Here is a 12870-nt window from a genome sequence, read left to right as displayed (position 1 = left end):
TGTAAGCTTTGGGGGCTATAGCCAGCTTTGCCCTACGTCCACTACAGTGCAAAGGCATGTGGCTTACTGAATTGGAAACCACTGCCAAAACAGTCTGTTTTGATGTGTAAACCAGAAGAAAGGTCAGCATGCTGCGGAGCAGACAGGCACTGACACCAGTGACGTGTGTAGGAGCTGGAAAAAGCATCAACATCTGCGGGTGAATATGACGACAAGGCAGCCTGATGCTTGGCTGCTTTGGCAGGTCTCATCCTTCACCCTGTACACTGCTTTGGGCTACCCATTATGGACACCCATTTCTGTGAACAAAGAGCAACTCTGGCAGAAGTTTCGGGGTTGTCAACCTCTGTTTTTTGCTTTCATGCTTTTTTAAATGTAGCTGTTTCATTGAAAGAAAGGAAAGAAAGAAACAAAGAAAGAATCCTCAACCCAAACTCTGAAACACTGTTTTGAAGCTTTGAGAAAAATGCTTTTTTTTTCCCACCCCCCAGGAAATGACTCAATACTAGAGAAACATCAAAAAAATAAATAGATCAGCTTAATTGTCTGTTAGTATAAAAATCAATTAAAAAAAACCCAAACACGCCATGAGATGTGCAGCTGGCTTGGATAAATGAATCTCCTAGCAGCGGTCTTCCCTCGTCTTGTCTCTTTCTCCTTTGGCCTCCTAGCCCACAGCTGCGTCTGCTCTGCTCCCTCTCCTTCCAACTGCTACTTCTTCAAACAAATCAGTGCTACTAAGAGTCGTAAAAAGGCCAAGCTCCAGCTCTTTTACCTCATCTCCTGGTGTCAGAAGCTCCCGCAGAGACACCTCTCCAAGCTCGCCTCCTCTTTCCTCGGCCACGGCCCCTGGGATCAGAGTCGCAGTCATCCCAGTCCTGCAGGAGTTCAGGACAGAGCCAGGGCTGCTGCCAGCAGACCTGCAGGGAACAGGATCTTCTCCCCTCTTTGCCCTGAGGCCATGATTTGGTTGTCCCAGCAGCAGGCTTTCTTAAGCAACTACTTACTGGTTGTACTCGGTGGATATATCCTTTAAACCCCATGATTTTTCATGTCCTGATAAACAACGCAAATATTTTCTGTGATAGCTACCCACCCAACATTTTCAGCCCTGGCTGTCCATCAGCCACCGCGCAAGCCCAGGAGAGATCATACCGGTCTGTACAAATCACCATGCTTCGACACTGCGCTTCGGCTGGCCGCGCAGGCCGATTTCTGTATTACTCATTTAGCCACCACCGCTCCTCACGGGGCCCCGGGGAAAGCGCTGCCTCGCGCCTGAAGGGGAGCTTCGGGAACGGGCCGGGTCCTTGCCAAGTTTGGCAGCTCCCCCCGCAGCTGTAGCCGCAGATCAGGGCAGCGCGTGGTCAGGGGGTAATGAGCTCGCAGCAAAGCGTGAGTGTGCGTCTGGCGCGGATCACAGGGCTGACTTCATTTCCTTCCTCCTGGCTCCCTTGTCGCGCTCTGCCCGGCCATGTCACCCAGGCCTGGCCGTTATCCAGTCGGTACCTAGTTTCCTCAGGGCAGAGCCACAGATAGCACTGGCTTCCCAAGGTGTGGGATAGCTAGTAATCACTCCAGTGAGCCTTCGTGGGCATATTTTCTTTCTCAGGACCCACCGGGTCTCGCCAGTGGCATCTGGAGAACGTCCAGAGCTGATGGAGCAGCAAACAGGCGCTTCCCTGTTGTACCTGCCTGAACGGGAGACCACAACCAGTAAAAGAGAGAGGAAGATTTCCATTCCCTTGGCCCACAAGGCTCTCTTAAAAGCTGGAGACAGGAAACATTATCTGCTAGGGACTGATCAGTATTTGTGTTGCAGCAGCTCTGGAGGCTCCCACTGACATCCTGCTCCTGTTATTCTGGGCACAGCCACCAGATTGAAAACAGTCCTGGCCACAAAGACTTTACAATTGAACCGACCTACACGAATAAATAGGACCTGTCCCACCAACAGACCTACATCTAAGGGGCCTGGCTCTTACCATTTAGCCAGGGCCACCAGGGATCACTATATCTGTGCAACCTGCCCAGCCTAGTCCAAGTCCAACATACCCATCCCTACGAGGGAGTCAGTACCTGGAAGGACAGCAGCAAAGCTGGAGGAAACCCAGCCACCTTCAGCCCTCCTTTCCCTCCCCAATAGCTCCTCATTTGGTTTATGGTTTTGATGCTTAACCTCACCATCTTTAGTAATTCCCACAGATAACAAAGCTAGACAAACAGCAGGGCTGGGTGAGAAGGAAGGACCTTAACTCAAGGTCACAGGGTGCAGGTCCTCAGCACAGCCAAGGGCTGAACCCCGGTCATCTGCAACTCAATCGTGTGCCCAGTCAGCTGAGCAACACCACTTCTCATGCTTTACCAGCCTGCAAGTCTTTTACTTACTTGCTTAGGAAAGGGTTCACTTGATTTTTCAATAAATACCTGTTGCTGGTAATGATGGCATTGCAAAGGATTATTTGACTGTAGCTGTGCTCTTGGCAGCTTCCTCAAGCAAAGGCTTAAAAAAAATTTCACATTAAATCCAGGCATCTGCTCCAGTGACTCTCCTGGTAAGAGATACAAAGCAAATAAAAGAGTTTTGATTTAGGTTCTGCCAGAGCTTCCCCCTCTTACTCATTTCTTTTATACCCCTTAAACCTGTACAAGGGTACACAAGACAGCGGTTTTTTTCCAGGAGAGGTTCAATTGCATTTCATCTCTCTATCTAAAGCAGTATCTTAAGCTGGTACTTCATTTATGATGAAAATGGCAAAAAACTAGATATACAGAGAAGCTTTGTCAGATATCCATCAGTATCCGTCAATGCCATCAATAATCAATCCCACTTTTATTTAATTTCAGTCATTGGTACATTCTTGGCTTGGATGATACTAGGCTTGTGTTATATTTAGGAGGGATAAGGGGGAAGAAAACAGAGGGGAGATAAACTAACCATTTATGGAATATTCCTGAAGTCTTTTCCCTGAGTTTAAATGACAGGAAAAATGTTTTGTCACAGTAATTTTCTGGGGTTTCCAAATTGGAATAAGAAGCTCCCAAACTCTGCAGACCTATCTATCTGTGAATGTAGTGCTTCTTGTTGAGCGGGAAAGACTGAGTTAATTGCCAGGAAGTGGAAACTGTGCTATAATATCTTGGCGAAAGTGTATATGGTGAAGAGCTGCTTGCTCTGCTGGACTTGCAATGCTAATAACATACATGTGTCTACTGGACTATGTGCCATTTAGAAGTCAGCTGTAACTGGAGGACTGGTGTGGTGTTGGCATGGATCAATCATTAATCAAAATCTGAGAGCTGAGCTCAGGACAGTGCAGTGAGGACAGTCAGCTAGGACAGGCATAGGAATATGGGAAGGCTCTCCCCATGCCAAGTGCTGCCTGTGCGGATCCACCCCTGCAGGCAACGTTAGTATGAGCCAGATCCAGAGCACAGAGAGACTTGTGGCTGCCTGGATCTGGCATCCTTCTCTGGTCTGAACTAGGACACCAGCGCAGAAATATCTGACCTCGGGATCAGTCAAGCACATGCATTAAGTGGCTGTAACAAAGTGCTTATCAGTCTCTCATTACTAAAGATTATTCTCCGATGTCTGCACCGCTTGCAAAACCTGGAACTGGCTGGGTTTGTTTCTCTCTTGTTCCTCCCAGAAGGGATACACGGAGTCAGCACTATTTAACCATTCCCAGGAAGACATGAGCTTTCCTGAGAGGAAATCGGTGTTTCATCTCCACCCAGAAAAATCAGCAGGACTGGATGAAATCTGCAGTCTGAGGTCTGCATGTAAGCCCATGGGCATGGCTTGTGAGCATAGGCTGCACGAGCCCTTTTGGTCCAGATGAAAGGTTCATGAAAAAAGACTTAAGCTCCTGAGTTTCTGTACTTCCAGTGTGAAACAGAGGACGCCCAGCCTGGTTCGGTTCCCCTTCCCGATCCCTTTCTTTCCCCTTGGCTTCCTGCCATTGTCTTTGGCAGAGCTGGGGTGGCTGCGGGAGCCCAGGGAAAGGGGGCACTTTCTTCTCTTGCCCACCATACCAATTATTTGTAGCCGTTTCAGGTATTTTCCAGCCCATATATGTTTTGCTTGAGTGCCTATATACACACAGACACACGTGTATACATTTATACATGCACACACCCCTACTTTAGACATATATTCCTGTGCACACACTTGTTATGGTGACCTTGGTCCTTCAGAAAGTGCGTCAGACTCATTTCTGCCATGCTCACATATTTCCATCAACAAACATACAGCTCCCACCTCTTTTCCTGCAAAATGATGAGCCAGAAGGGTAGGATGAACACCCCATGGGAGCATAGCCCAGCACTGCCTTACACACTGGCACCACAACCTGAAAGCGGAGGGCAATGGATGGCCAAACTGGGCTTGTTTTGACGGTTGTGTAACACAGCTTGTCACAGCTCAGCTCCTAATTGCCGTCTCCATCCAGGAAGGACCCTAAACACCTACACAGCTTTTGCAACAGTGGGCCTTCAGGTCAGGCTCTGGGGCTTGTCAGTGCTTTGTTTAGTGCACCAGAGCCCTGGGCACCCTGAAGCAGCTCTCAACATCCTCCCTCCCCTCCAGGCAAATCCTGGAAGCAGTCCAGCCCCTGGAAGCTGCTTCATTTTGTGTCAGTGGTACCGGTCCCCTCCGCTTGCCTGCACGCACCGTGTTTCAGTGTCACAAACACATGCCTTTCCTGGACTCCTCTATTGCTTGGGAGACCCTGGGTCCAGGAGCAGGTTCCTGTAACTATAGATTTTCAGGCTGCTGAGGTCAGCTTTTCTTCCCTTTCCTGTTCCTGGGACAGGCCAAGGCATCTGGCTTTCATTAGTCTTCGGTGCTCTACTCTAGGAAGCAAATTCTAGTTTGAGAAGGACTTTTTGCTTTTTACATCTTGCTTTGAAGAAACTACTGTTTAAAAAAAAAATGTTTTCTCATCCAATGTCATCACTGGTAATGCTGAAAGGCTGCTTTCAGCCTGCCGGAAACTGGCCTCAGGGAGACCTCAACACCTGCTAAAATCCTGCCCTGAGCCGGGGCCTCTACAAAAACCCTCTACCGCAGCCCTCGTCAGCAAAATTCAGAGCCAGTCCATCGCCTCGGACAGCTTATGAGGCAGCTGGGTGCTCTTCCTCCAGCCTCAGTGTAAGGGAGAGCAGAGGAGCCTCACGTGAGAAAGCCAGGTCTGACGGACTCACCAGCAATGTCACGCAGCTGCCAACAGCTGCCCAGTTGGGATGAGGCTGGTGAACCGAATGGCATCTCCTCATGAACCCAGCACTGTGCAAGGCTTCACGTCCATGTAAAGCTTGTCTTTAGTCCTGGTGTAATGTATAGGAGAGGCCCAGACCTGCCCGCCTGGGTGAGCTGAACAACTCCACTGACATACCAAGGCCAGATAAGACGTTACATTGACTGCATCGCTAACGCTGGTGCCCAGTGCAGCCAGAGTCAGCTCCAAATCACTGTACACGGGGCATATATCACACTCAACACATCCAGAGAGGCAGTTTCTCACCCGTCGCCTCCTGGAGACAAATCCAGACCAGAAAGGGCTGGGGATGGGAAAGGGGAGGGCAAGGATGAAGGGGAAAATCATGGAAGTGATGATCCCAACAGGAAACACAGATACAAAAGAAGCCATGAAAACTCCCTACCCGTGATTTGCTCTGTGAAAAGTATCTGCTCTCAGCCTCGCCAACACGGGCATTTTCTTTAGCATCCAACACTCAAACTTTGTTCCTGCCTGTACTAGGCATTCCTGCTTAATTAACACACCTGGAATTTCTGAGACATCTTTCATCTATTTCACTGGGACAGAGACTGCCTTTTATTCTCATTATCCGCTGCCTAACATGATAACAGGAGCGGGACTCACAGGCTCCAACACAATCCCACTGAACAAAGAATAAAATAATACATCATCCATAATCAGGGCCATAGCCTGAGCTGAGCTGTGCCTTTTTGCAGTGCTTGGCTCATTACTTACTGCTGTCGTTCAGACCCCAGTCCCAGAAGACCTCTGTGGACCTTGAAGACCCTGTGGGATAAGCTTGCTGCAAGTGACACAGAAGGTGAACGTTTCCCTTTCACGTCGTCACCATGCAGCCAGCAGCACAGGAACGGCGCGCTGCATCTCCAGCCCTGCATGGGTGGACCTCCCCGGGGAACCCGGCTCTGCTAGAGAGGAACAGAGAAAATACTACTCAGGAACGCTGCAGAAACAACATAATACACGGCTAAGAGCAAAGCTGAAAGCTGAAACACACTGTCACAGTCTGCTCCTGCGGATAAAGCTTTCTGCTGCTCTAGCACAGTGCGCGGAGTGGTGGGATTGGGGAAATGTTGTCACTTAGCAACTGCGTTAACACCAGAACCTGAACCAAATTGTTTGGAATTTCACTATTTTTTGATGCAGCTGTGCCCACACGCTGGAGCAAAGGGAAGTGATTTGAGTCCTGGGGTGCCTGTGCCACCTACAGAGCCAAGAGAAGGGCCCTTGACAGGGAACTAGGGAGCAAGTACAGCAGTGGGTTTGCTTTTCAGGCATACCCAAGTCCCACTGGAGCCTGAAACATTTTCTCAGAGAGGAGTCAGCTCAAGCAGGTGCTGGGGCACTCTACTTACCCCAAAGCAGCGCTTTTGATCCTCTCAGAGCGTAGTAAATGGCAACTGGACAGGTTTTTGTAACAATTTTGTAACATTATATCAGATGTTGGTTTGGGAGGATGGGTCACACTGGTGTTAAATACACCACTTACTCTTCTATGCCCTGCAATGCTCAGGCAGGAAAGGGGGATTTTAATAGAAGAATAAAGATCTCGTTGGGTGGTTGGCCGTGCCCCACGCCAGGCAACGTTTTGTCTTCCCATAACACAGGCAAAATGAAAAAACATAACACTGAACATTGAGGGTGTTCAGACCTCACTGTTATTCAGGACTCGTTGATAGCTTTGATTCTTACAACAACGTATTTTCAAGCAGGGGAGAGGTTGTTCGACAGCTGAGGAAACCTCATGGGGTAAAAAAAGACGTGCCTTTCCCCTCCGCCATCTCGGCATTGGCCCATCCATCCCCGAAACTAGCTCTCAAACAAGAAGCCAGGTTGCAAAGTAGAGGCTGGTAGAGGGGAAGAGGCTCACTCTTCAAGGGGAAATGAACTTGGTCATGTCACCCGTAGCCCCAAACATCAACATTTTCTGGAATTACTTTGTTTTTTCCTCATTTCCCTATTTTTTGTTTGTGAAAATATCATTTTGGAGGAGGGATTTAGGATTTGTCCTTACAAATAAAATAGACTATAACTTGCATAATGGGAGCAGTTCAGTTTTACATGGTTGCCTCTTGACATGTTTACACAGCTGGCCAGATACCATTAAGACATATTTTCTCAGGAGGCAGTGTGGTCTAGTGGAATGAGCACGGGCCTAGGAGTCAGGAACTCCCACGTTGTGATTTTGGGTCACCAGTGATTTGCTTTGGTGCACAGACAGAGTCACTTAACCCCTGTGTATGTCAGCATCCCAAAAAGACACCTCCTCGCCACAGCTTGAGGATCAATGCATTAGTCCTGGGGTGGGAGAGGCCCCGATGCGGTACCCAGGGTCAAAAACACCCCAAAAAAGACCACAGAGGGATGCATTGGCTCTAACTTTCTCCTCTGTCTTCACCTCTCATGGGTTTGGGTTAGCCAGTCCCTGAATCAGAAACGATGCATCTGACACGGTCTTGTGCAAGTCTTTCTGCTTCAAATTGAGATCATCCATAAGCACACTGCAACAGTTTGTCACTTTTCCTAGCAGCAAAGGAACACAAGCTTTCTTGGTAAAACCACTACAGCTTTGCAGATCCTTAGTGAAGTGAAAAAGTGAACAAGTAGCAGTGCTAACTTTTAGCCCAGGAATATTAATGATTAAGAAGCATCAGTTTCCAGAAAGCTGATGAACACGTCAAATATTACATCTGAACAGGAACTTGCGTGATGATGGGCTTGTAAGTACGATGAAATAACTGGCTCTAGTCTAGCTCAGCCAGTTAAAAATCAAATAAAACCTAAATTGATATTGAACTAGGGCCTATGCTGTGACACCATTGGAAATTACAGCCTTCCTTCTTAGATTCCTTCAATTCAGGATACTTTTGCCATAGCATCGAGATTACTGAGTAGACTTCACATTTGACCTAGAAACTGCATGCACACCAACCCATATCGCTTCTGGGTGATGATGATGGAAACAATTCTACAGGAAGATATTTTAGCTGGTAGCTAAATTGTTCTCTTACTCATTAAATATCCTTGTTGTTTACTTCTCCCACCGTTGTTACGTCTGGTAACTGCCGTGTTTGTGTTTCGCTCTGCTGTTAATAAGGGTTTTATTTAATGGAATATTGGAGATCATCCAGCAAAAAATGTTCCAAATCAGGCAATAGCTATTTTGTTTCTTCACTCTGGTTCCTTTTTTCCCTCTCTCGGTTTCCCAGCGCCTGTAATAAGAAGGAAAAGTTGCTTGCAAAACTCAGAGACTGGCCTTGCTGATAGACTGTATCTCTGGGGTTTTGTCAGCAGCTTCAGGGGATTTTTGTCGACAGCTTGAGTCATTTGAGAGAACTGGTCTGCTCTTTGTAAAGCAAATTTCTGCAAAGGAGGATGGGTGTGGGAACAGCTAGGCGGCAGAACATCTGACAAGCAGTGTGGTACAAAGCACTTTCTCAGGCTTCTGGATATGGGGAAAGGATGTGTCAAGGCGTGAACGAGACAGAGTTGGAGGTGGCCGCAGCCCGAGAAAGTCTTGTGGCCATGAATGTTCAGTCCTGCAGCTGCTCTAACTTGCTGAGGAGGCCAGCTAGACTTTTTAACTGACTCAGGGTCAGTGACCGTGTAAAGGTCTTGGTGCCTTCTCTGACTCCGCGGTTGAGCTGGAGCTGACCCCACCGAATCCCAGGAACACTGGTGGTACAGGACCCACGGACCCACCTCTTCCACCTCGACCCCACCGAATCCCAGGAACACTGGTGGTACAGGACCCACGGACCCACCTCTTCCACCTCCTGGGGAAGTGGGGCTCTCCCCAGCTTGGTACCTGGCCAACCAAGGCTCTGTCCAGCCAAGGATGGAGACAGCAGCAGCCCTCGGCAACCTGTTCCCACACTGCACAAGCTCTCTGAATGAAAAAGTTTTTCCAAATGTCCAAACGGAACCTCCTGAGCTGTGGCTGCAAAGCCCCGCTGCGTCCTGCGGTTCAGGAATCAGACCTTCTCCTCCGCTACTGCCGAGCTCCGAGGCTGGTGAGGAACAGAGGAAGGCGGCAACCATTTCAGCAGCATTTCTGGATACATTTGAGAAAAGTACAGTTTTTTAACTCATTTTCATAGGTGACAGGGAAAGATTTTTAAAATCTGACAAACACAGCATTTAGTGTGTATTCTCTTCATGAGAAACAACTGAAAGAAACTGAAAGAATGGAAAGCCTTTTTTTTTGTTTTTTTGTTTTTTTTGAAAGGGAGAGAGATTTTTTCTTCTGGATGACAGACTTTAACAGCAAAGAAATTTGAGCCTTCAGGGTATCTTTAACCCAATTTTAGAACCTCCTGGAAGAAGGAGTTATTAATGGACTTGTTGCTGGAAGCTCAGCTCCAGTGTTTTAAATGGCTGTGAAACATACTCCTGATGGGAGAACGAAGACAAAACTAAGAAAAAAACAGGAATCTGTTATCTGATATTCCCACCCCTGCTAATAAAGTTCTCTTTTCAATGGTTTTTTTTCTTGGTTGGTTTTAAAACAGTCTTGTAAAATTGCCTTGACGCCTTATTAACATCGGTACAAAAATCTACCCACCCACCCTTTACTGACACAGTGGTGCAAGGGATAAAATGGAGATTTTACAAGCCTGTCAAAGGAAATCTGTTGCCTGAGCTCAGAGTGGGTGTACAGTCTGCAATGAAGTGTCATGCCTATCTATAGTAATCTATAAATATCAAATATTACCATTTACTGAATTAGGGCTTTTGTCTTTTAGTAGCCTTATTTATATAATTGACACTTGCTTCAGTGGGTGTGCTCCAGTATTTCATTACCAGATGATATATCCAGGTCAATCTTGGTAGGTTAGTGCAGAACCCCATTCCCTCAGCAGGATCTGAAAATTTAGGTCAATTCGCATAACTCTGATGAATCTTTAGAACTCAAATGATTAAAGGGACAACTTGCATTGACTCCCTGCTGAGGTCTCTGACCTTAAATCAGAGAGGTCATAAAAAATATGTTAAGAATCTAAATAAACTCCAATTCAGAACTCCTTTAGATTAAGGATCTCTGTGCAGTGGGGACAGCAATATGGCTTAAAGGACGCGCACAACACTGTATAGTTTCTCAATAATTAAAACTTTTTGTAGGAATTTCACAAATTCCAATGCATACCTTTTTTTTCCTCAATCCCACCAAATGCATTTTTCTAAAAGACAATCAAAAAGATAAGCACTTTGAGTTAACAAGGTATCAGTTCTGCAAATTCTTCATAAAGCTGTAACCCTCTAGTTTCAGGGTTGCATAGCATAAAATCAAGATATTTTTCAGTCAAAGAGTGTGATTTCCACGCCCTATCAAGATAGATGTAAACATTCAGTGTTTTAGCTTCATGGGTACAATGACAAAGATCCCTTCCTACCTCACTGAATAAATCATTGGGCAACAACTTTTCCTGACTACACAAAAGACAACCACGATGACACACATGCTTGGTATTAAAGGAAGAGGCCATGATTAGTTGATGCTGCGTAAAATCAATGTCCAACACCAGATTTTCTTTTACCATAGCATAATTTGTTCCATTTTGGAACAGGAGCCTTGCAGGAGCTCTGGGGATGTTGAGCAGTCACATACTGGAGAGCACTGGGGGGAAAAGGGAGGTGCAGGGAGGACTGCGAGTTCACCTCTGCAAGCTGGTGCCAAGGGGACACTGCAAGGAGGGTCAGGAGCTGGTTTTTCTAGGTACCTTTTATGAAGGAAGGATGCTCTGTGCTCACTCGTGTTTCCCACAGCAGACCATGCTGGGACAAACAGCCTGCATCTTTTCCTTGTATCCAGAGACCAGCCCAGATTACTTCAAACAGCTCTAAATTTTTGCTCAGAGTACTCTGCACTCTCTTGGTGGCTGGAGAAGGCAGCAGCAGGTAACGGAGGGAGGATGTGACATACCCATCAAGAGTCCCTTTTTAAAATAAAAAAAATATTAATTCTTCAGTCAGTGTTGCCTCCTAATGTCTTTTGCTCCGAATTACGTGAACCAGAACCAAAGTCATGACATTTGAGTGAGTGTGACTTACACAAAGGAAAGAATCCCACAGCATTTACACCTCCTCTGTGAGTCATCTTTTGGTATCCCTCGTCCTGGGCCTTCAAACACGTTTGGCCCTGGACACGTAGAAATTACAAGCAACGAAGGAAATCAAGGGAGAGGAGGGCTGCTTTTGAGATAAATCCCACAGTACAAATTCCTTTGTTAAGTGGAAAGTATTATGATCCAGTCTTCGCCTCCTGCTACACACACTGAAGAGAAGGCAGTGTGGGTTGTGTGTATGTGTGCCAGGGCAGCATTTTCTCTTCTGTGTTTATTTAGCAAAGCAGAGGTCTGAAAACTACAAAGAAAGCAGCAACTTAGGCCTTCAGAATCTTTGCTCCTCAGTGACAAGGGGTCTATCTGGCCAGTAATCCTAGCGTTAAGTGGAAAATAACTATACTGTGATCTTATTTTGCAGACTGAAGCTGCCTCCTGTCAGGGCCACACACAGAACTGCTTTGGGCTCCAGGGAAGGCTCATTAGCCACAGCAACCAGGGATGGGCAGCGACTGGGGGGGAGGTTCTCCGAACCAGCCAAAACATGTTTGGGATGATAGGGTGCACCAAAGTGGTTCAACCTTGCGCTGCTTCTGTGCTTCAGGTCCTCTTGTTTTTAAAAACATTTCAGGTATTTAAAACCTCACCTTCTTAGCTAAAAAGAGGAACTTGCTATTTATAGGAGGCAGCAGCACACCGAAGTCTTGGGCGATTTAGTCTTCTCTAATAGGGTGCGTGCATTGGGGCAGGTTTCCAAGCTGTGGTTGGGGCTTTCTTCTGTCCCTCTGAGTTGTGCCTGCATATTTGTAATTACAGCAATGTGTGTACAGCTGTTATATTTTTCTCTGCAAAAGCCATGGCATTCACAATTAAGCACTGCTGCATCTTCCATGTGTGAGCCTTAGGTTGACATTTTTTTCAGTTGGGTCCCAAAAGGCACATTTTGTATGTTAGTATTTAGTGCCACTCTATAATTAGAAGATAATTTTTTCCAGAGCTAATGAAAAGATGCCCTAGCAACCTCTGGATCTGATCCCAAATCCATTAATACAGTTCAAGTGATTCCATTTTATTTTATGTGGGACAGACCAAGAAGGCTGAAGAAAGATTCTGCCAAGTATTTCCAACCAGGAATATGCTGAAACTTGGTGAAAAAGGACGGAAGAATTCATCCTGTATCTGTCCCTGTTACATCCAACTTGGAGAGAAACTGGGAAAATTAAATGAGTAATACTTCCTGAACTATGATGGTATATTGATGGAAATGTGGCTAAGAATTAGCTCCCATGGAAAAATTAAGAAAAATATATTTCTATCATCATAATGAAGACTTGAGCTGTTGTTATGAGTCATTAGTGCCAGTTTATAGAGCCAAAGATGGTAAGTGTAGGGATACAGTGAGCCTTGACTGCATTTCTTTCCTGTGTGCCAGCCTTTGTGTGTGAATTTCTACCAGAGTGTCCTGCCACGCTGAGCTGCAGTGACTACTTGTCACCAAACTTTTGGCTCCATTTCACATCCAGTAT

This window comes from Buteo buteo, chromosome 13 (genome assembly GCF_964188355.1).
Source record: "Buteo buteo chromosome 13, bButBut1.hap1.1, whole genome shotgun sequence".
NCBI classification, from domain to species: Eukaryota; Metazoa; Chordata; class Aves; order Accipitriformes; family Accipitridae; genus Buteo; species Buteo buteo.
The sequence above is the reverse complement of the archived record's forward strand: the minus strand, read 5'-3'. Positions refer to the sequence as shown.